Source organism: Callorhinus ursinus, unplaced genomic scaffold (assembly GCF_003265705.2).
Source record: "Callorhinus ursinus isolate GAN/ISIS: 27379988/994484 unplaced genomic scaffold, GSC_fseal_2.0 scaffold9, whole genome shotgun sequence".
NCBI lineage: Eukaryota > Metazoa > Chordata > Mammalia > Carnivora > Otariidae > Callorhinus > Callorhinus ursinus.
Genome location: NW_027397071.1, coordinates 8,778,413 through 8,802,676, shown reverse-complemented (window position 1 = coordinate 8,802,676; position 24,264 = coordinate 8,778,413). Strand labels below are relative to the sequence as shown.

General features: G+C 44.0%; 1 long non-coding RNA gene across 3 annotated transcripts; it reads left to right on the top strand.

Annotated features, from left to right (window-relative positions):
* Positions 1–51: 51 nt before the first annotated feature.
* Positions 52–20,818, top strand: LOC112824494 (uncharacterized). Of its 3 annotated transcripts, none has more exons than XR_003208457.1 (4): positions 52–150; positions 10,709–10,782; positions 11,706–11,887; positions 20,555–20,818. It is a non-coding gene; the product is annotated as an uncharacterized lncRNA (long non-coding RNA). The 3 variants fall into 3 exon arrangements; XR_012379330.1 differs by lacking the exon at positions 20,555–20,818 and adding an exon at positions 11,981–13,517; XR_003208458.1 differs by lacking the exon at positions 11,706–11,887.
* The last annotated feature ends 3,446 nt before the right edge of the window (positions 20,819–24,264 follow it).

The following is a 24,264-nucleotide window of genomic DNA, read 5'->3' as shown; positions in this document are numbered from 1 at the left end:
ATCTCCAGGTGTTTCCTGTCACCCCAGTAGGGGAGGGCAAGAATAGGTCTTTCTCCTCAAAGGAAAACAAGTCCTTTTCCCCTCCTCTGGCCTGTGCCCTGCATTCATCAAGCCCTTAATCATCATGGATGAGTCGAAGAGAGAAAGAAGGTCTGTGAAGGGTGTGTGGGGGGGGGATGAGAGCAGAGGGTACCCTGGAGAGAAGCTTTGGGGAAACCATCCAGATCCCCTGTGAACCTGAGGCTCCTTGGTGAACAAGATGGGAAGGACACTATAGAAGCCAAAAGTCCCAGGGAAATTGGATTTTTATTCTTCTTGGAAATCTAGTGCCTTCTGAGACTTACTAAGAAAACATAATCTCCTCTTTCATTCGTTCATTTTTTCAGATCAATGTTTTGAGCACTGACTGGTCTGTAGGTATTAGGAACACAAAGATAAGACCCAGTGCCTGTCCTCAAAACCCTCAAAGCCTAATGGGGACACAGGCTAGTGAACAGCCAGTTACTGTGGAGCAGGAGAAGTGCCACGAGGGAAGAAAGTGCAGGGTGCTGTGGGAGCCCAGAAAGGGAGGGGCTAAGGGAGGCCATGGAAGGTTCCGGAATCAGTGACTAGGAGTTGAGCACCAAAGGGCCAGTAGGAGCTAGTTAGCCATGGGAAGAATTAGGAAGAGGAATCAGCACTTGTGAAACCATGAGGGGAGACAATACGGAAGGTCCAGGGATCTATAAGCAATTCATTATGACCAGAGCATCCCGTACAGGAAATCACGGAGAGGCACATGGAGAGGGTAGCAGGAGCCAGATATCACAGTGTCAGTCTGGAAGGTTCTGCAAAGGCTATTTGGGCTTTTCGTTGGAGGTAGATAGCCTGGAGAGATTTTAAGCAGGAGGGTGACATGTTTGGATTTTCCTGTTAAGGACATTCGCTCTGGCTGCTGAGAGACAGATGGGAGTGAGTGGTGCAGGGGGTGGGAAGGCCAGAGGGAAAGTTATTGCTTGTCCCCGCAGACACCATGTGGGCATGACCTGGTAAGAGATACTGCAGCAGTGGGGTCACAGGCTCAGTGACCTGGGTGGACCTTGCAGAGTCTGAGGGGTCCATGGCAGGCCTGAGGGGTGAATGCAGTGGGATTTAGAGATCTCCTGGAGCTCAGGAGACATCTGGGGCTGGATCCCCAGGGAGATCTGGAGTCTGCATGGATGAGGCCTCCAACATGGATGAGATGACACTAGGGGCAGGGTTGCAGAAGAGAGGGAAACGGGGACATTTAGGGACCTGGAGGAGAAGGAGGAGCCACCAGGGAAACGGAGAAGGCAGGTCCAGAGATTCGGAAGGTAAGCTGGGGGCAGTGATAATGGAGAAGTCCCAATAGAGGTAGGCAGCAAAGTCAAAAGCAGCTGAGCTCAGGCATTTGGAGTTAGCAACATGGAGGTGGTGGTTTCAGTGGGCAGTGTGGGGCAGAGGCCTAGGCCATGGGCCAAGGGGGGAGTGGGATATGAGGAGGCAGGGAAGAGGACTCTGAGCTACCCTTGGAAGAAATCTGAATATAAAAGAAAAATTAAAATGGCAGTGATAGAAGGAGATGTCAGAGTAAAGAAGAGTCTTGTTTGTTTGAGGCCTTTTGGTTCGGGATGGAAGAAATATACGGAGGGAAATGGCTACAGAATGAGCAGTTAAGCATGCAGGAGAAGTAAGGGAAGAGAATTCCCAGAGGGAGGATGGTGGAGCACAGATGGAGGGAGAACCATCAGGTAGGGCTTGGAGCACTTGTTTGATGAGAGAGAGGGAGGTGGGCTTTGCTGAGAGCCAGGCTGTGTGGAGTCTGGTCTCAGGAGCTGGAGCAGAAAGCTGTTCGCTGAGGCCGACTGAGCTCTGTCCTGAGCGCTGTGGGAGGGAAGGACGGGGCAGTACTCTTATCCTCATGGTTCTGCCACTTTTTCCATCCGGACTCTGTAGTCTGGGGAAAGGAGTCAGGAAGGCACCGTAGTCTCCATCCAGTTCCGGGGTGTGATTTGCTGGGGAGGGAGAATGACAGCAGTACAATGAGGGTTCTTAGAGTTGAAAATACAGCCAGAAAGTACTTAAAGCAACGAGCAAGGGTTCTGGGCCACCTATTAGCCCGAGTGAAGAGAGGAGGAGGGGAATAGGCTGGGGGAATAGAGAATGATCAAAGGTGAAGGTATTGATAAGGTGTCCAAGCCAAGCAGAGGGAGTTGGGAGAGCTTGAGGGCTGGGTGAGATGGGGTGTTGGAGTTTAAAACTCCCAAGAAGCAGCAGGTCTCATCAAAGTCCTGGATGTGACCCTGGGTGGGGAGTCCGAGTGGAATCAGAATTTGGGATCCTGGAGTGGAAGAGGGAGAGGTGCTGGATGGACAGAGCACAGGAGCCTGATGTCAAGATGATGCCCAGACTTGAGGGGAAGGCTTCGGGCCAGGAGCCAAGGCTTTCCATGACTGGAGAGAGACTGGGTTGTTGACAGGCACCGAAGGAGGAGGGGAAGCTGGTGCTGCAGCCAGGTCCCAGGAGCTTCACTAGAGCAGAGGTTTTTTTTTACTTTAAATTTTTATTGTTATGTTAATCACCATACATTACATCATTAGTTTTTGATGTAGTGTTCCATGATTTATTGTTTGTGCATAACACCCAGTGCTCCACGCAGAATGTGCCCTCTTTCATACCCATCACCAGGCTAACCCATCCCCGCACCCCCCTCCGCTCTAGAACCCTCAGTTTGTTTTTTAGAGTCCATCGTCTCTCATGGTTCATCTCCCCCTCCGATTTACTCCCCTTCATTCTTCCCCTCCTGCTATCTTCTTCTTCTTTTTTTTTCTTAACGTATATTGCATTATTTGTTTCAGAGGTACAGATCTGTGATTCAACAGTCTTGCACAATTCACAGTGTAGAGCAGAGGTTTTTATAGGAGGGCAGGGGGTAGTGGCTCTGAGAAGAGGGGCATGGAGGACAATGAACCATCGCTATCTGAAAGGGCTGCAGACTCCGTGGCCGCAGGCGAGAGTGAGATTTCCTTAAGGTGAGGAGTGCAGGTGGTGCTGGATCTAGCCCCAGCCTCAGGCCAGCTGAGATACAGTGGTTTGCCTGAGTACAGGCAGCTAGAAAGTGGCTGAGACAAATTTAAAATTGACCAAATGTGTGTATTCACTTACTTTTCCTACCTGCCCAAGCTGCCCATTTGTACAGCTGTTTTGGCGCATTGCAAGCTTGGTCTGCAGGTCCTTTTATTCTGGCTGAATTTGTAATATGTATTTACCATGTGACCTTGGGAAATTCATGACATGCTCTGTGGACCTCGTACAATGTGGGGTTGAACCAGGGGTCAATGTCATGTCATTAGAGCTCCAGTGACTCAGTGGAGGAGGCTAAGGGGCCCCCGGGGGCAGGATTGCAGGGAGTCTGAGTGGGGGTGGGCTCCTGGCGCCACCCTGGTGTCCACCCGAGCAGCTACCCTTGGATCTGCCTGAATACTGTGGTTCTGCATGAGATTTTTGTTTGGAGGGAGGATTCAGCTGTCCAAAATAATGTTAAAATCTGTGGTCTCACTTGGCCCTTACCCTGCATGAGCCTTTCACTGTTGTGTGCTATAGGGCATGTCCTTGGTCATGCGTCTTTATCTGTGGGCCCCTGTCAGTTTGAGTGTTAAGGACTTGGTGGGCAACTGGACAGCTCCAGGACCTCTCTGCACCGAGCTCACTGAAAAAACAGCGCTCTTCTGTGGTGGTCGTGATACCCTTCCAGAAATCTGATTTTACTAAAGTAGTTGTGATGGGCTGAGGGCTCGAGTGCAACACAGTAACTTCGATGATGAATTACATCCTGAGTCTAGCAAGTGGGACAAACAGGTCCTGTAGCCAAGGGACAAAGCCTGGACCTGTTTTTCGTCACCTCACACCAGCTGGAATCCCTTGTCGCTGGGCTGGCAGCTGTGAGGGATCACTTGGCCACCAGGAAACCTTCCCAGCTGGGACCTTTGTGAGAGTCTGTGCCAGAGAAATGACATCTGTGAGTCACTGCTCAGGGGAAAACCCAGCTGCTCTGCTCCATCCCGGCCCCAGTGGCCATGGGAAGGGCCAGCAGGCAGAGCAAGGGTAGAAGATAGGCCACTTTGCTTTTCTTAGTTTTCACAGCAGCTTGCCAGATTTGCATTTCCCCATTTCAGAAGGGAAGTTGGGAGGTGGGACTAGAAGCAAAGAGGCCCCCTCCCTGTGGCAGATGGGAAAGCCCACAGCTACTGAGTGTGGAGGGTTTGGGCTGAGCTGTTGGAATTATTTCTCGGACCCACTGGGTTCTCACCATGGACGCACCCCCTTTGTTTCTGACCATAGGTGGTGACAGCCAAGCTTTTAGACTGCACGTGGTATGCTCTGGGCAGTGAGTGTCAGGAAATGGGGGTGAATCTTACAATGGGCATGCTGAATCATGTTAATGTCCCCTCAGATATCAGGATAGGGGAACTGGGAAGGAGGGTGAGGTTTGTTTCACAACACAGAGGGATGGATTCTTGGTGCCATGCGCAGTCTTCTCTGGAAGGAAGGTCAGCCAGGTGTGGGCCTGATAGCCGTAGGTGTTAGCTTGCTAACCCTGGAGCAGTCCCTGCAAGGACTGGGGTGATTCTTTGGACCATGGTGGGAAGCGCTGGTGACTGGGGATGTCACTCCCCACAACAGGGGCAATGACCTCGGAGACTGAGAAGCCCTTCACGGGTGAGAGGGACCAGAGTCTCTTCACTTAGCCTGAGGCAAATCCTCAGCTCCCAACAAGCCAAGTGGTCTTGGGTTCCATTCTTGGGCAAGTCTTTGTGGGGCAGGGAGCCTGCCTTGCTCTACATGGCACACACAGACCTCAAATATAAGGCTCAGTTCCAAGCAGTGGATTTGGGGAGTCCTGTGAGCAGGTGGGAATGTGCCTGGGCCATGCCTGGAGGAACAGCCAGCATGGCCAAGGTCTTGCAAACCAACCAGGAGGGGAATGCTTGAAGCTGTTGGGGATGTTTAGTCTAGAGAAGAGGACAGGAGAATAGTGTTTTGGAACGCTTGTTGCTTCAGATGGCAGAACTGAGGCCAGCAGATGGAAATAACAGGAAGAAAAGTGGCAAATCACCAGACATAGACCTATCTAATCATTATAACGCAGTAAAGGCCGGGGATTAAGACCCTGGGCTCAAAAGGCATGGTCACGAACCTGCTCACAGATGTGGTTATGAGATCCATTCAGTGTTGACCTGCATTGTGATTTAAAAAAATGCATTGGTAATCAATACAAGTTGGGAAGTTATGCTTATAAATCTATATTTATAATTTCTCTTGAAAAACCTGAAGGGCTGATCACCCAGGGGCATATTCTGTCATGGAACAATACACCCAAAGAAGGCAGTTGCACCCCAGTCCATCACAGGTGCCACCTCCTTCCACCTTTCTTCCACCTTTCTTCCACCTGATCCACAAGTGCCCAGCCCCTCAGTGGGACTGCAGTTTGCAACACTGCTCTAGTTAAGAGCTCAGGGTTTGAATCCTGACTTTGCCACTTTTAAGCAATTGTGATCTTAGACAAGTGAGTCAACCTCTCCAAGCCACCATTTCCTTTTCTGAATCTGGGAATCATAACAATAGTCCCCTGGTGAGACATGGAGTTAGAGACATGGACAGTGGCTAACACAGAGTGGGACACTTGGTGAGAGCTTGCCAACTCTTAGCTGCCTGGGAGTGTCCAGCAGTGGAGGGGACAGTCTCATAAAGCCTTGGGGTTCCATCACCAACACCAGGCCTGCAGAAGCTCAGGACTGGAGAAGAGGAAAGCCACCAAAGATTTCTGAAATAAATGGGTCATGTGCCAGTTCTCCTTGGGCCCTCCCCAATGGCCAAGTCAAAGGTTTTGGTTTAGGGCTGCCCCGATGCTCTTTAAAATCAGATTTTGTCTGAAAGGAACTTTGAGGAGCAGGAAAGAATGTGTTACCTTGGGACGCCTGGGTGTCTCAGTCGGTTAAGCATCTGCTTTTGGCTCAGGTCATGATCTCAAGGTCCTGGGATCGGGCTTCTTGCTCAGCAGGGGGCCTGGTCCTCCCCCTGCTTGTTCTCTCTCTCTGACAAATAAAATCTTAAAAAAAAAAAAAGAATGTGTTACCTCGAGTACCTTGCACCTGCTTGGCAGGCTGTTGTATGCTCAGAGTGAGGTGGGGTTCCGGCCATAGCTGCCACTTCCTTTCCTGCTGCAGGATTACTTTGTGTTCACTGGCAGCATTTCCTCCCTCAGTAGCTGGCATAGGCTCATCAGTCAGCTCTGCAGAGTGAGCAGTCCCAGGGCAGCCAAATCCATCTGATCGCTTAGCTCTGTGATAGAGCCTTCAGGATGTCAGGACCTGCCTGGGACCTGGGTCTCCCTCTGGGTGAGGCTTGAGCAGTATGAGTGCCCTTCAGAAAGTCTGATGAGAGAGATTTTGGTGGCTGGTTCCCATCAGGCCCTGAGAAGTCCCCTGCTGAAACAATGTGGGGTGACTGAAAGATTTGTTTCTGTGTCCTAAGCCTTCATGCATTTCCTGACTCTAGGAGCTTTATGTACTTGGGATGCTGAGCTGAGAGCAGACACAACCTTTCTTAGGGAGGTATCCAAGGAAAGGAGAGAGTGGATCTACAGTTCATGAGCATAGAAGTACAAGGGAGACAACCCATGTGTACCACATATGCTTGGGCAGAAGTTTGGGGGAAACGGGGAGGGACCACTAGGTCTGGAGTCGACAGGAAGTCAGCCTGTTGGGATCAGAAGGTGGTGGCTACAGGCATGGGTGCCAAGGATGGCAGGTGAAATGGGGTGAGTTGAATGAGTGGGGCATTCACTCCCTGAATCTCTTTCCCTCATTGCTTCTCTACTCCTCCATTCTTCTTCTCCTCTCCTCTTTGGCATCCACTGTGGCCCCAACACCTACAGACTGTTACAGCCAGAGAGCATCTGTCAGGAACCTACCAACTTTCCTCCGCCCTAGGTGGCATTTCATGTGCTTGGATCTCCCTTCCAGATGGCCTGAAGAGAACATGGAGCAGCAGGAGGCTGATGCTGGTCCAGAGCCTGGCCACCTACAGAATCTTTAGGCCAAGCCCTGACCCGTGCCCAGCTTATCCAGATGTCAGGGCTCAGGCTTTGGTTCCTGTGCTTGAGCTAATTGTTCTGTTTGGAGAAACATTTCAGCCTCTGCCCTCTGGGCACCTCTTCCTGGGAAGCTGCCCTTCATTCAGCCTTGGCCTTTGTACTGGGCCTCTGTAACTGCTGAGTTATCATTCTAAGCCATGTCTGATGGCCTCTGGCTTAAATCTGGAAAGCTGAAAATTTGTCCAGACAGTAGAGTCTAAATTAAATATTAGATCTGGGAAGGTTTCACATACTTCATAGTGTGACCTCATTGGGATATGTATTTGCTGTTCTTCTGGTTCTCCCAAATTAATAATTGAGTAAAATCCTGTTTTGACATTCAGAGCTGATTTGCTTACATTCTCCTGAATGGCACCTGCTCTGAGAGAGAGTGGGTGTGTGTCAGGAGGCTGGGAGAAGTGGGGCAGACAACAGAAGCTTTAATGGAGATGCATGGCTTGAGCATTTTATACATAAAATTATAATTCAGCCCTAAAACTGTGGGTCACCTACTATATGATAAGCCCTGGATTAGACTCCGGTGGCAGAATAAAGTCATGGATGGTACCGTCTTCTCTTAGGAAGTCTGTGTTGGGGAAATAATACACAAGCACCTGCTGAACAGCAGAATATCCCTCCTTCCATTGCACATACACTCACAATCAGCTACACATCTGTACATATCTGGCCACACATGGGAAGACCTACCCAGGCTGTGGATTTTGAGATTTTGACCATCAAAACCTACAAGTAAACTCTCCCTCCCTTTTTTTTATTATGTTATGTTAATCACCATACATTACATCATTAGTTTTTGATGTAGTGTTCCATGATTCATTGTTTGCATATAACACCCAGTGCTCCATGCAGAACGTGCTCTCTTTAATACCCATCACCAGGCTAACCCATCCTCCCACCCCCCTCCCCTCTAGAACCCTCAGTTTGTTTTTTAGAGTCCATCATCTCTCATGGTTCATCTCCCCCTCCGATTTTCCCCCCTCATTCTTCCCCTCCTGCTATCTTCTTCTCCTTCTTCTCCTTCTTCTTCTTCTTCTTCTTCTTCTTCTTCTTCTTCTTCTTCTTCTTCTTCTTCTTCTTCTTCTTCTTCTTCTTCTTCTTCTTCCTTCTTCTTCCTCTTCCTCTTCTTCTTCTTCTTTTCTTCTTCTTCTTCTTTTAACATATAATGTATTATTTGCTTCAGAGGTACAGATCTGTGATTCAACAGTCTTGCACACTTCACAGCGCTCACCATAGCACATACCCTTCCCAATGTCTATCACCCAGCCACCCCATCCCTCCCACCCCCCACCACTCCAGCAACCCTCAGTTTCTTTCCTGAGATTAAGAATTCCTCATATCAGTGAGGTCATAGGATACATGTCTTTCTCTGATTGACTTATTTTGCTCAGCATAATACCCTCCAGTTCCATCCACGTCATTGCAAATGGCAAGATTTCATTCTTTTTGATGGCTGTATAATATTCCATTGTGTGTATATACCACATCTTCTTTATCCATTCATCTGTCGATGGACATCTTGGCTCTTTCCACAGTTTGGCTATTGTGGACATTGCTGCTATAAACATTGGGGTGCATGTACCCCTTTGGATCCCTACATTTGTATCTTTGGGGTAAATACCCAGTAGTGCAATTGCTGGATCGTATGGTAGCTCTATTTTCAACTTTTTGAGGAACCTCCATACTGTTTTCCAGAGTGGTTGCACCAGCTTGCATTCCCACCAACAGTGTAGGAGGGTTCTCCTTTCTCTGCATCCCCGCCAACATCTGTCATTTCCTGACTTGTTAATTTTAGCCATTCTGACGGGTGTGAGGTGATATCTCTTTGAGGTTTTGATTTGGATTTCCCTGATGCCGAGTGATGTTGAGCACTTTTTCATGCGTCTGTTGGTCGTTTGGATGTCTTCTTTGGAAAAATCTCCCCTTTTTGCATCTGCATTTCATTATAGCATTGTGGTCTGGGATGGGCTCTGAGCCAGAGGGTCTGGGTGAGAACCTGGCTCCCTGCATACTAGCGGTTTGAATTTAGACTCACCATATAACCTCTCTGTGCTTCAGTTTCCTCATCTGTAAAATAGAGATTACAGCATCTACTTCACAGGATTGCCCAGAGGTTTAAGGAAGGGAAAACAGGTGCAAGCTTAAAACAGCACAAGACAACATGGGCAGTGCTCATGCCATAGGGGGAAAAGGAGGCTCATTTTTAGGATGGGCACAATTAAGAGAATATTTGCCTGGTTTTAGGAGAGGCTAGGGTCCTCGCCACTTGATGTTCTCCACATGGCCACTGAGTCCCAATTCAGTTCCACTCAACAAACATACATGAGAATCTCCCATGCATACATTATGTAGGGTTGTGGGAAAACAGAGATACTTGGGGCATGGAATCCACAGTCTACTTCAGGAGGTGAAACAAATAGACAGATAAAAACAAAGAATAGACCATGAAAAATACCACAGAAACTTAGGAAGACTCATTAAGTTGTGGGTAGGGAGGTTAGGAAAGACTTGTGGGTATTGGAGGGAAGGTGTTGAGGGTTTTAAGAACAGCATGGACCAGAGGAGGCAGGAAATTTTGGCATGTATTTGAGAACAGGGAAGAATCTAATTTGGTTGAAACAAACTGGAATAAGAAGGGTTGGTTTGGGTTACCAATGTAGAGAGGAAATGCAAAGCCAGGGTGAGACTTGGCACTTTGTCAACAGGTAACAGAGGGCCATCGAATGGGGTAGTCATAAGAGATATTAGAGGTCAAATCCTTTTATATTTTAAAACTGATAGAATATAGTGGGTGAAGAAGATGAAAGAATCAAAGATTACAACATAATTTTCTAACCGGGTGACTGAGGGCATGGTGATATTTGCTAGAAATAGGGAAGTCAGAAGAAGGCGCTGGTTTAGTAAAAGGCAGAAATTGCTCTGTTTGGACAGTTTGGGTTGGAAATGCTGGTGAGTCATCCCAGTGGCAATGACCTGCAGACTGTTGGAAATGGAGGCACCAAAGAGAGAGCCTAAGGACAGGGAGAGGTATCTGGGAGCTATCTTCAAAGAGAGTGACACCATGGGAATGAATCATGGCCCAGGAAGGGACTGTAGGACAAGGAAGGAGGACTAAGGCTGGACTTTGGTGACGGAACACTAATGGGACAGGCAGATGAAGAGGAGCCATGAGGAAGACTAAAGAGGAATAATACTAATGAGGAGAAGCAAGGCAGTTCAGTGTCATAGAAGCCAAAAAAAAGAAAATGGAGACGTCAAGAGGGTAAGACCCCAGAAAAGGCTTGTTGGAGGCTGCCAGTGACCTCTGAGAGCCATCTACGTACAGTTCTGGGATGGTGCCATATTGACAGGGTCCAAATAATTGTTGGTTATTGAAAAAGAACAGACTATGTGAGGACCAAACGTTTAAGAATAAAAGAAAGTAAGGAGTGAGAGAGTGAGGTAGTGCAAGGAAGAGGCAGTTCAAAGAGTTATGAGAAACCGGAGAGGCTTTGTAGACTAAAGGAAGAGACGCACGGCTGAGCTCACCCTGTCCCGCCTCCCTTTGTAATGCAGGACATTAAGATCAGAAAAGAGAACAAGAGAAGATGGCTGGATGGTTGCCGGACACCAGAGATGAAGAAATTGAAGTGAGTGGGAGACGGCATATATAAACTCACCATTGAGAAAACAGAGATTAATTACAAAATAGAATTGCCTGGTTATGAACTAAATGCTGAATCAGTTAAAATATTTTAATTTTATTCTTTTTCAATAAATAATAAATTTATTGATGATATCAAATATATTCAGAATGCTGGGCAGGCAAAGGGGAAGCAGCTCATGGTTCTTTAACCCCACCCTTGACCAGCGCTGTGACTTTCTGAGAGTTACTGACCCCTCTCTGTCTCAGATTTTCATCCGTGTAAAAGGGATGGTAACACTTCACAAGGTTGTTGCATTGTTGTAAGGACTGGATGAGATATTCAGGAATCAGAATGTGTGAGAGCTATTATGCCGGTGCTTTCCACGTTGTAAGCAGGTGCTCTGTAAATACCGGTTATCATTACAGTAAGCTTTTCTTGGCTGTCTGTTAGTGCAGTCTTGGAGGGAGTAGTTGGGCAGTCAGGGCCCTGGGATTTAGCTGGACAAATGCTAACACTTGCCCTGGATAGATGAATGCAGCTGATGTAGAGGTGAAAGATTGCGTGTGACTTCACAAAAGAGAAAAGGGAAGAGAAGGGGGAGATTAGGGAATATCAGAAGTACGTGTGTGTGTGTGTGTGTGTGTGTGTGTGTGTGTGTGTGTGTGTGTAGGGAGAGATGACAAAATTAGGGAAAGGCAGCATTCCATAACTGGTAGAAATGGATTCCACTGCACCACTGCATGGCTGACTTCAGTACAGGAAACCCAACCAAGTTGTGGCTTCCCAATTTGCACTTGTGAATATTGGAGCCCCTTTTTAACTCCCCAGCCAAGCCTGCAAATATATAGTCCAGAGCCACAGGTTTCTCTCATTTTGACTTTGTAGCAATGTTCTAATCAATGACTATCTATTCCCCTCCTCCCCAGCCTCTACCTCAAGAAATGAGAGGAATACTGAGAACATCAGACCCAAAGATTTGATGTATGGTTCAAATTCATGATCTATCTTCTCCAAGTGTTGGCTTTCTCCTCTCTGATGATGACCTACTATGTACATTCTGAATGTCTATGGAGTTAACTAAACTTACTTCTCCAAGTATTTGGCTCAGGTGTGTGTTCTTCTAGGATATGGTGATCAAGTATGATCAAGTATGTATTGATATCACCCAGAACCTTTGTTCTCGTGCTTCATTTTTTTCCAGCCTGAGGATCCCTTACTCTGCCTGGGGAGACAACTTTTCTGTCTGGCAACATTCATCCCTTCAGTCACGATATCGGAGTTCCTGAGCCCTGCCCCATGTGCATGAGGGCTGACCAGTGAGGAAGCAGTAGAGTGAATACTGTACCCCAGGTGTATGTGGTATGGCTCGCTGCTTTGTAAGGTGATCTGTGGGTTATCTGGGGCCAGCTTTTAATCCCAGACTACTTTCTCCTTAACCAGCTTCCCCTTGTTATCTTTCAGAGTGTGTGGGGCAGGGGAAAATGCAATCTCACTTAAAAATTAACTCAAACATCTGCTGGTAGCCTCCACTACAATATATTTCATGCATTTCCAAGTCTTAGAAATAACTCTTGGACAATGTTTTGTTTATCTCCAGCACTGCTCCCCTCCAGGAGCAGAATAGCTATAGAGCTGCTTGTGCATATCTACATGGACATCTCTCTCTCTCTCCTCTGACCCTTTCCACTCCACTCCCCACCATCCCCCAAAGCAGAAGTGTTAATGAGTGGGGATAGCGCATCGTTTAAGCTGTCACAGTGTGTGATGAAGACAGACTGAAGATGATGTAAGCCATCAGTATTAATTCCATTCACCAGGAGAGATGGGAAATTCTTGGGTGCAGTGGGTGTAATCAGTTTATTTCAGTCTGTGCTGAATTCCATGGGCTACTGTAGGGTGGAGTAATCCCAGATTGCTGAGGCTGGTCTCCCATGCATCAGATGAGTGTGAAAGTACTCGGTAACCTGTAAAGTGATGAATAAAAGTTATCCTTTTATCCTAGGTTCCCGCAATAATATATTTTGGATTCGTTATATATGAATTTATCTAATGTCTAGTGAGTGGGTGGAGCTCCCGACAGTCCTGATCTTTCTTGATCTGCCTGGAGGAAATCAACAATCCAGTAGTAAGGGGTGGGGATGAGGCATGGTGTTTCCAGAACCAGTATCTAAAAACATGCACAGAGTTCATGGGGGATAGTTCTCTGGAGGATGGCAGGAGAATTCCTGCTTCCTTGTGAGATATATTCATTTCTCCGTAAATCATTTGTCGACGCCATGTTGCTTGCTGACCTGTGTGGCTGAGCCATGTGGTAAAGCTGATCACAAAGATTTACCTCTGCCAGGCTCCTTGCACTTTGAGGAAGGGTATCCCCTCGTGAGGCCCACCTTCTGCTTCCCAGCTCATCACTCAGTCTGAAACTCGTCTCTGTCTCGTCTCTCCCGATCTGTCTCATTCCATTTGTGATCACGTGTCACTCAGACTTCCTCTAGTTCCTTTTCTCTATTTACTATTCCTTAGTCTTCCCTGCTCTTTGAAAACTGAGGGAGGGCTGAGTTGCCGTGGCAACCCCCTATCCCCACCTCTTTTCTGTTTTTCAACAATTTTTCTACATTTTAATAAAATCACTATTTAGAGTGTGCAAAGCTTCAGTCCCCTCCACCGCAGCTCTGCAAAGGAGGTTTCCTGTCTGACCAGAACACTAATGACTAAAACATGGCTTTCCAGGGAGGCCAGCAGTGAGGGGGCCGTCCAGGGCAAGCACTTTGGTAGACATATGTGTTCAGGACCAGGGTTTGACCTGTATACTTGAAGAACCGCAGTGGACAGGGCTGAACACCCAAGCTTTGTAAAATATATCATGCTGGATACATATAAAATATACATGTTGAATTTGGCTTGAGGGGAGGAGGCATGAGATAAGGTGTTCTTACCTTTGTTACACTGACAGAGGGAACTGAAGTCCTGGGCTCTGATTGCACCAAGCTGAGATAGAGCCAGCCTATTAGGAATAGTTGGCATTTGCAATATGGAAGGTGGCTCAAAGCTAGTGTGGAATCATGGGGGGATAACACAGAGGCTTCATCTTTTACCAGCTCTAAGACCTCAGTGTTCTCAACTGTATACTCCTATCTACCTTGTAGGACTGCTGTGAGGGGCAGAGATATCGTACCCCAGGCATTTGGTGATAATATGGCTAAGCGTCTGGGCTCTAGAGTAGGCTTCAACTCCCAGCTCTGCCAACCTCAAGGCAAGTTACTTAACCTCTCCATTGATCAGCTTCCTCATCTCTAACATGGGGACAATAATAACAGAATCTGTCTTTTAGGGTTGTTTTGAGAATTCAATAAGTTAATATGGTAAAGACTTGGAACAGTGCCTGGTAAAGTGTTTACTGTCATTGATTATCAGCATTTGATACATGAAAACTACTATTTTACCAGTTTATCAACACTAATGAAGACTAGCTCAAACCTGGGGCTTTAACAAGGGTTTATATCTATTGAGGAAGAGGTTTGGTAGAGGGCCATTTCGTTATGGAATGAAACATTTAGACTGCACTGAGAAGTAGAATCTGATTCCAATGGAAAGATATAGTAGCTTTTCTATTCTTAGTGTTCACGAATGAAAACATTCATTCTTCGCCATGGTGTTTTTGGACTTTATAAAAACAAATTTATACAGAAGCAAGGTGGATTATTTTAGCTTAAATCTGATTTGAATTTAAAATATCGTTCAGCCACTCTGATGGCTCGCAGGTGGAAAGTCTCTGAGTGAGGTGATGTAGTAGCCCTCTGATGGCAGTGTTTCTTAAACTCTCATGTGCCTATGATTTTATTAAAATTCAGATTGTAATTCAGTAGGTTTGGGGTGGAGTCTGAGATTCTGCATTTCTAACAAGCTTTTAGGTGATGCTGATGCCGCTGGTTCTCGGGGACCATTTAGTAGCAAGATTAGGTTTTTGAGTCCAGCTCTTCCCAAAGATGACCTAAAACAGAGCTGTGGGTTTAGAGGAAGGGAATCCTCCCATTTCTTATCCATATACAAAGCTGGAATCACCCAATATTAATATTGGGTGGGCCCTCATGAAGGAATGAGATTAAGAACGACCAGTGGAAGCTAGAAGCCTCTTTTTTTTTCTGAGATCTTTTTGACAAAGGAAGTCAAGTAAAGCTGTATGCAATTGTCTGCCTTTTTGGCCAGAAAGCTCAGAGGTGCTCCGACTGCATTATATAAGCACTTTCCTCTTGCTTTACAAGTGTGGTTACTCACTTTGTTTTGTTCTTGAAGTGTTTTTAGAATCCAATAAAGCCCATCATTTTTAGGGTGGCATTTTAGGATGGGGAGGCATTGTTTGATTTATTCAGAATGTTTTGAAGAGATGATTGTTGGACTGACACCCAAATGAAATTGAGCCAAATAAAGACATAATTATTAAAACATTAACTTGAAATTTCGACTCCTGCTTAATAGCACTGCTTTCCTACTATAAATCTCTGGCAATCTGTTATTTCAGTTTAAGCTTTGGTTAAAAAAAAAAAACACCTCAAAACAAAACTCTTGACATGGTTGTAACAACTAACAATAATGGTGATATATAACAGCTGCAAGCTCACTTCTGAATTACCAGTGGAGGAATTAAAGGTCCGTGTTATAAGATGAGAAGTTTAGCTACTTTATAAGATGAATCAGCCAGTGACTCACAATTACCAGTTGTGTGATTTAAAAATCCCAGTAGTTGTGAGCTTTACTTTGGAGAATGGGCAATCTTTGAAGAAATATGTGACATTAGAGAGAAAAATTTGAAGTATACTTTAAATTCAAGATTGACCATAATTCAAAAGAGCATGGTAAGACTATATATGCTCCTTTCATTAAAAAGATCATCTCAATTAGATTTAGGTTTTTAGCCATGTGATCTACCGCTTTTAGTCAAGGCAGCATTGTACGGTCACTTCCACTAGGTTATTGAATAAGGTATGCATCATCCCTCTAAAAGGTCCACAGATTGGGGCGCCTGGGTGATGCAGTTGGTTGAGCGGATTTTTGGTTTCGCCTCAGGTCATGATCTCAGGATCATGAGATCGAGCCCTGCATCATCAGCCTCTGTGCTCAGTGCAGAGTCTGCTTGAGGTTCTCTCTCCCTCTCCATCTGCATCTCCCCACCACTCTCTCTCTCTCTCAAATAAATAAATAAATCTTTAAAAAAAAAGGCCCACAGATCAAGAGATGTTGATGCCAGCTAAGGGGGCAATTGCCCCTTTAATATCAGATTTAACTCTTGTAGGTGCCAACCCAGTCAGGAGATGGGCAAATATGACAGAGATGGACAGTAATATATATTTCAAAATACAAAGGTTTTTTTTTTTTCCCAGCATTAGATGTTAACAGTCTTTTCAAATGGAAACCACGCAAATAGGATTCCAGATTAAAGTCTCCTCAGTTGGCATATAACCATTGGGAAAAATGAAATGAGATTTATCTGAGAATTGCTATTATGACCCATCCTTAAAACAGAAGAGCTTTGTTCCTTCTGAGCTAGTGGAAATCTGTTACAGTAGCAGCCTTATAATTTGTCACTGAATAAATCACCAACACCAAGTTACATTAATTATATCTTACTCTTTGGTTCCCTAAATTCTTCTTTAATAGGCCTGAAGGAGTTGCAATGAATAATATGGATTGTGACCCATTTGCAACCTTTAGAGTCAGTTTTTCCTTTCCAGTAAATCTATATTCTTTCTCTTTTATCATAACAGGAAAATCCATATTTGAAGTTTTGTTAAGAGGTTTGCTTGGAATTATCGGTAACTAAACTCTTACTTTAAGTGAATGGTGCTTAGTGATTGTAATGATCTAAAGTTTGGTGCCTTCTGTAGGCTTGCTTCCAGCAGATTCCACACGAATAAGAGAATGTGTATATATTTTTGAACTGGGAATCATTTTGACTGAGGGTTTATAGAGATATCAACAGGCAAATTCTGTACAGTTTAAGCACAAGAGCTCTTGTCCAAGTGGAATACTTCAAAGGCTCAGAGATTGAAGTAACTACTGGAATGTTTAAGTGCTGAGGTTAAAACTACCCTAGAGATAAAATCAGATTTCCTGTTTCTAAGTCTGAAAGCTTACAATAAGGACCTTGAAGGTTCCTGTAATAATAAACAGATCTTCTAAAACAGCAACAGGATGAGGTAAGTGTGGCTGACTTGAAAGTACAGATTAAGTTCCTCAACACGACCCATGTGTTTCAAAATTAAGAGGGAAAATTTCCAAGAAAGAGATGTATTTAGAGCTTTAATGAATCCAAAATATTTTTAAGTACTGCGAAACTTTGACTTGTTTTTTTAAGGTTTTTCCACTGCTAAGACAACTATCTCCTTTCCTCGGAGTGCATTTGTTTTACGAATCTAGAGTTGAGAGCCTCTCATCAGCAGTATCTCAATGTGTAGCAGCTTTTGCAATTTGTGCAGGACAAGTAATCTGGCCCGGGCTGCAAGGAGCTGAACACCCTTCCCCCTCCTCATTTGCTTCACTCAGTTCTTTCTACTTACTTACCAAGCCTGAACTTCTGTTTTCCAGAAAGCCCTTGAGCTGGGCTAATTGTCCTTTTCATCTTTCTCCTAGTACCTGGAGCCTACGTGGTGTAGAACTTGTCACCATGCCTTAATCATAGGCTTTCTCATTTCCCACTAATTCTGTGAGGTTTTTGAGGACAAAAATTCCATCTTCTCAGCGTCCTATCTGTTCAGCAAATGTCTAGTAAGCAGCCACTGTGTAGCCGGCCCTGTGAATACTACAAGAACTAGGACACAGAGTCAGTTTTCCAGCTGCTCACAGTTTCGAAAAGGAGACAGAAGAATGGACAGTTATATTTTGTGTTAGGTTCTTGGACAGAGGTCAATTGAAGGTTCATCAGAAGGGCACTGAACTAAGGTCTTCCAGAGGAGATATCACCAAGTTAAGTCTTGAAAGATAAGTAGCAATTGCCCGCCTGAGGAGAAGAGCATGGATGGGTGGCATGGGGCAAAAAAACACGTGGGCAGAGGGAGCAGCAGATGTGAAGGTATGTAGAAGAGAGGGCATATTGCATACAAGGAATTCACAGTAACTCAGGGTGATGCAAGCAGAGAGCACCTGTTACAGAGTGAGAAAGAATGAGGTTAGCAAGCTCAACAGGAGCTAGATGATGAAGCGCCTTGGATGTCATGCTAAAAAGTTTGTGCTTTTTTCTAAAAGGATAAAGGACAAGTCACTGAAGTATTTTAGCCAGGAGAGTCATCAGCATATTTTTGGTTTCCAGGGATCACTTTGGCTGTAGTCGGAAACATTTACAAGGCTACGGCAGCAAAATAGGCAAGAAATTACAAGACGACAGAAGCAACTCAGAGGCGGAAGGGTGGAGGAAGTTGTGGCAAGAATTTATTGGCTGTAAAGAATGAGCGAGAAGGAGAAGTCTGAGATTAGATGATCCTCAGACTTCTAAATAGCAGCATTAAGGAAAAGTGGTTCCATTCCCCAGATTATGAAATACAGTTAGGGTGCAGTGCGGTGCTGGGTGTGGAAAGTGAGTCACTCTGGGATGGACATGTTGACAGTGAGGTACCTTGGATAGCCTGGAGACCACCCAGTAAGATAGTTCTATCAAAGAGATTGGTGTACAAAAGATAAATTGCGTGGGTCAGAAAATCCCATAAGGCTGGCAAACAAAATCCTGGATGTGGGAAGGTTGTAGAAGAATCTCATTGAACCCAGTGGCAATGGGTAGAGTTGGGGCTCCCACATACTGGAAGTTTGTCTGTAGCTGCTACCTGTCTTTCCCCGAGGCAGTCCTATTGTTCTACTTTATCTCCGTTTCATTCTCTTTGCTTCTCTACTAGGCTTAGTACTGCTTCACCAGAACATGGATTACGTGGATTTAGGGTTGTCAAGAGCCTGACCTTGGCTCAAGTCCACAAAACCTAGATCTCTGCTTAATTTTTTCTGCCTCTACATCTTCAAGTCTCAATTACGAATTCCAGGGAGAGACAATCTAATTGGCTCAGTGTGGGTTGGGTGACCACTGGTGGACAGAGAATGGGTTTATGTGGGTTCCAGAGCTGTCCCTTCTAGACTGTGGGTTGCAGGTTCTCTAAGAAGAGAATGTGAACAGGGAGGAGAAGACTGGCTGAGAAAGCAACTGATATCTGGATACAGTAAGAATAGGACTTGGGAACTAGATCTGGGCTGAAGAGAAGGATCTAGGGAAGCCCTTAAAACTAAGGTATTGGTTAAGATAACCCGGGGGGAGAATTTAGACTCTGAGAGGTGAGGGCTGAGATCAGAACTTTGGGGAGCAGCAGGATTTAAGCAGTGACAAGAGGAAGACAGGTCAGTGAACATGACTAGGAAGAGATGGAAAGAGGTAAGAAGAAGGACAGTGCCACAAAACTGAAGGAGGGAGGGGTCAATGGCATCAGATTCTACAAAGATCGGGTAGGGCAAGAACTAAAGGCTGACAAGGAAACCAGAAGTGGGGGACTATCCAGTGAGGAGGTGTAGACAGAAGCCAGATGACAGTGGGATGACATGATAGTGGAATGTCAAATAAATGAGGGGTGGGGAGCAGATACCACTTCTGTCTGAAAAGATTGACTTTGAATGGAAAGGGGGCAAAGAGAGCTGGAGATGGACACATGGTGGAGGAAGCATTTTCGAAGTAATCCAACATCTCAGCATGGGGAGGTATTGAGTCCACAGCCAAGAAAGACAATATTTGATGCAGTCAAGTTTGGGAGGAAATTGAACGGGATGAACCAGAGCTCCGGAGGTTGAGACACCATTTCCACTGAAGTGAGAGGGAGAAATGGCATATAAGAGGCACCAAATAAATATTTTTTGAATCATAAATGAATAAACTCATGGAATGGTGGTTGAGTCACTTTGCAGAGCTTAGGTTTCTATTTCTCTTGAGGTCTCACTTTCAGGTAAGAGGATTGGGTCTTGCGAGCGCGCTGGGCAGGATGAGGCTTGCCAGCTTGAATGGTGTAGGACAAGTACAGTGGAAAGCCCTCCTTCTGCTCTTCTTCAAGATACCCTGAGGATAACTCCTCAGATGCCTCACTGTTAGGGCAGCCAGAATCTGAGACAGCAGGGGTAGCGAGGGATGGAGAATGTGGCTGTGCATGAAAGCCCCTTGGATCAGGAGTCGGAAAACTTTGGATTCTAGTCACTTTCTGAAATGTCCTGATCACATGACCTTAGACAAACTGCGTTACTATGCATCTAATTTCTTCATTTGTAAAAAGTGTGATAATACCTTCTCTGCCTATTTAACAGATTACAGATTTTATAGGTTGCTTTTAAACATCAATCGACCTATATCTACTTAAAACATTGTGAATATTGTAAAGCCCAGAACAGCAGTAAGGCCCTATTACTTTATACTCCAGGCATGCAGAAGATGTGGGCTGCCTGTGCGGCGTGCCCCGCAGAGCTGTCTAATCCTGTCTAACTACACATACATGTAGAGCATGGACCTTGGAGTACTGTTTGCCAGGTTCCTTCCAGTCGACTACACGTGTTGAGAGCTCGGCCTGAGTGCAGCGCATTCCTGCGGGTGTAGAGAGTGCCTGGAGGGAGAAGCATATTAAAATCACAAACTCATTACTTTCTCAAGACCAGACATATAAAGTTCAAACAGCTTTATAAATTGCCTCCAGAGATGATAAAGCAAAAATTAACTCTGCCTCAAAAATTTGCATCCGCGTTATGAACGCCACGTTCCTCTCTCTCATAGTGATTTCCATCTCCATCACCAGAAACCAAAAGGCAACACAAGCGTTCTCCTCTGCGGAGTTCCTCAGCATCTCTGGAGAGACAAATGAAAACTAAAGACATCAGGTATGCTTATCATCATTGACCCTGGCTTCCGGATTCCTATTTGGTCCTTGGATTAACTTCCCTCATGCGGTCCCTGATTGCTTTTAGAGTCGGGTCATGTGGAAATGTTTGTTTTTGTAGCAGGAATAATAGGTATAAATTAAACCAGTAATACCTGGCATCTACTTCTCACCAACATTGTAAAGGTTAATGAGATGTGCCTATGAATCAACTTGTATTCTTCATCTTCATCTAAAAACATTTATTTTGCCAAATTGGACGAGACACGGGTGAGGGACTATCCACATACACTCATTTCCTTGGCAGTGGTATGCTTTGAAATCAGATTTCTGGGTTATTTGCCTTGTTTCTCCTCTTGTGGCTTCATTTCCAAAACAATGATTTCACTGACTTTAAATTTTAAAAGACAGTGTCATCCACAGAGGGTTTAGTTCTTCATTTGGCTTTTTCTCCTCTGCCATGGCTCAAGTTATCAGGTACCATTTAGAGAGAATGAAGAAGGATTAAAAAAAATAATGTAATTCATTTGGCTATGATTAATGGAACTTATAAATACATGATAAATGGGCCTAAGGGAGAGAAAGGCACAATATTGATAAAGGTTATAATGCAAAAGAAAGTACAGGAAAGAGAACTGAGGATTGAGTGGGCCCTAACCCACAGAAGGTGTGCAGCAATAATAATTATGTACTAATTTGCTTCTGCTAAGTCCAATAGAAAAGTGAGAATTCTCTTGGAGGAAGGCATGATTCAAAGAGGATATTTGTAATCATGCATCTCTTAATTCACTCTGTAAATGTTCGAGAAGGATTTAAAGATTTAGTTCCTTAACATGAAATACAAATTATGGCTCAGGAGTCCACCACCAAAACTGCATGACCAGAAATCTTAAGAACAGTTCTTTCTTATATTAACCAGAGGCTTAGAAAAATATGTTTTGCTCTTTAAAGCTATTTACTACATGTGTAAGGCAGCCTAAATCTGCACTTTTTTTTTTTTTTTTGGTAAGACAAAGTAAAATTCCAGATGGGAACAAGAGGGCCTCTGTTTTGGTGATATAGCATGTGTTGACATTCCAAAAGCACAAACACTTTTGAGTAACTAGCTGCTATTAGGAAAAAGAATTAAGATCAACATTGCTAAGCACAAAATAAGAACAATGGGTATGCACAGGCTGATTAGTAGAAATTATAGTCTGTCATGGTACAAAAAAAAATACTGGACATAACAACAAATACACATCGCAGACAAAATGTGCTTATTTAACACTTGACCGTTCTGGATCTAATAATGAGAATCCTAACCTACAAGTTTAGAAATATTTCTATACATCACCTGTTAGACTCTAAGGTGTCTGAGAGCAGGGGCACTGTTGTATCCACCTTCATACATTTGCTTTGCTTCAATTTTTTCATATAACAGACACAAAGTATGAAGGTACAGGCTTATTACAAATACTTTTTTTCTTCCTTGAGATTCTTCTGGGCCCTCAACAATGTATGGTAGGGAGCAAAGGAAGAAACCCAGGCCATGTGTTGGCATCCACAAGACTTGCTAAGTGTAATACCCAGAAGTCCACTTTATAGTCATGTGGGAAGACACAGAACAGTCCCTAAAGATTGATGATGTTTATGCTGCTGATAATAGCCCAGGTTTTGATGTTTCCTCTTTTGCAAAAATAAAACAGGAAAAGGCAGATAGGCAGACAGAGAAAAGAGAGTTTGGAACTAATTCATATGAGTAACGGGATTTTTTTTTTTGTATTTATTGAATTCTGCACATAACATTTGCAATGAAAACACTTTAAAGCCAATGACAAATCTTAAAAAATGGATCAGATAAAAACATCACATAATCAACTCACAGGTATTTACTGTATTTACTCAACAGAAGGCTCAAATTTATTATGACAAGAACATTAGAGAACATGGCATAAGAACTTATTTAAACTTTACATTAATATGCGATAAATTAACATAATTCAATATCGAAAGATGAATATAGAAAAAAGTGATTTTATTTTATTCAGAATTCCATTATTTGTTATTATGCCATTATTTAAGATTTATTATTATTTCATTCCATACAAAATAATACTTGTTTGACTTATCTGTTTGATAAAGAGAACTAAATTTAAGGTTAGAAAATTTTAAATTCCAATATAACATAGCATATGTTCTACTTAATTATGCACAGTAACACTGCATTGCTAGTCAGTAAAAGTACAGAATGTATCACAGACTGTTGATTTACAAGGGAAAGCAGTAACAGTGCCTCTCTGTTGTTTAAAAAAAGAATAAAAATGTTGTATTCTGTCATGGTTTTAACACATGAATCTTCTCCATGTTCAAACTGAGCAGTCATCAGATTTTAATTTTATCTAGGAAATTACCTAATTTTTAAATATGTGGATGAGGGCACCTGGGTGGCTCAGTTGGTTAAGCGACTGCCTTAGGCTCAGGTCATGATCCTGGAGTCCCGGGATCGAGTCCCACGTTGGGCTCCCTGCTCAGCGGGGAGTCTGCTTCTCCCTCTGACCCTCTTCCCTCTCGTGCTCTCTATCTCTCATTCTCTCTCAAATAAATAAATAAAATCTTTGAAAAAATAAATATGTGGATGAACTTTACTGTGTATTTGAACTGTGGCTAAATGGTAATGATACAGTTATCTAATATTTGATAACAAATTCTTTTTGAATAGTTACAAGAAATAAGGAGTTTACTTAAAATGAGGACAGTTTTTCTACCCACTCCCCCTTGCCTGTCTTCTGCTAAGCACAGAATACATGTGATGGGAAACAACAGGCTGAAAGTCGGTGACTCCGGTCGGTCTGAAAGTATGTTTTCCCTGAATCAGAATAGCTGCTGTTTCTTGGGTTATTGCTTCTTTCAACTGTTCAGTCATTATGGTAGGTTTTATAAAAAGGAAATTACATCAGTGAAGAAGGTAACTTTTCAGTTTAGCATTTTGACATCACATGGACTTGGTGTCTGTGGTCAGGATTTGTGGACTTAATATGTTCTAGATGGAAAATGTTTGGCTCTCACGCTGTGTGAGGACTATCTTCTGGAAGTATCTAAGAAGGTCTGACAAGAGCAAAAAATACCTTGTCCTCTAAACCTAAAACTTCCCAACATATTATTTAGAATTAGATTTTAGTAAAGTTTTAAACATAATGGCAATTATGGGGGCAAAAGAACATGACAGAGGGAGAAGAGGGTAAGGAAAATAAGATTTGGAGCCATTTGCTGGCCATATGATTTGGGCATGTCACTTGATCTGTTGTTTAATCTCTAAACTTCAGATGGTATTATCACTTCATATGGATATTTTAAAGATTAAATAAGATGTGAAGGATCTTTGCAAAGTATGACATAATAAACAAGTGTTAGACATAGCTATGAAAAAATTGTATTTGGATATCTGCATGATTACTATCTAAGGTTTCAAAAAGGGATTACTGTTATTATTACATTTAACATATGACATAGAAATACTACATACACTGCTTGCTTTCCCTTGTAGGAACTTATAACCAAAATTATACCATATTATGGGGTAGTTCCAAAAATGGCCTAAACTGAAAAAAAGAAAAGTATATTACTA